A 495-nucleotide genomic window follows, 5' to 3' on the forward strand; every position below is an offset into this window, starting at 1 on the left:
CTTGAGGCTCTGTCTCAAAAAAAAAAAAATTAAATTAAAAAAAAAAATTAACATAGCCATCATCTCAGAGTTACCTTTCTTATTTTTTTGCTTATTTATTTGAAGAAAGTTCAAATATATATACATACATAAACCTACAAAACTGAGAGTAAATAGAAATAAGCGGTATTCATCAATGTGTAATAATCACTGGATACATGAAGTGAAAAGCTTCATGTTTAAAAAGCTAAGAAAATTTTACTTTTATGTGGATTATTTATGAAAGTATGCAGCACATTTAACTTGTTTTTAACACTCTTAGAGCCTTATGGTCATAGGAAATTTTAAGATTTCTCGTTTTAATTTACGTAGGTATTTTTTTTGTCCTGGATCACTTAGCAAATGGAAAGTTTGGCATGGAAATTTGGTAAAAGAATATCCTGCTTTTAGTAAAGGGCTTTTTTTTTTTTAATGGATGGTGATTTTAGTGGATGGATTTAATGGATGAATTTAGAT

The sequence above is a fragment of the Otolemur garnettii genome, unplaced genomic scaffold (genome assembly GCF_000181295.1).
Source record: "Otolemur garnettii isolate 467f Iridium unplaced genomic scaffold, OtoGar3 scaffold00040, whole genome shotgun sequence".
Lineage (NCBI taxonomy): Eukaryota > Metazoa > Chordata > Mammalia > Primates > Galagidae > Otolemur > Otolemur garnettii.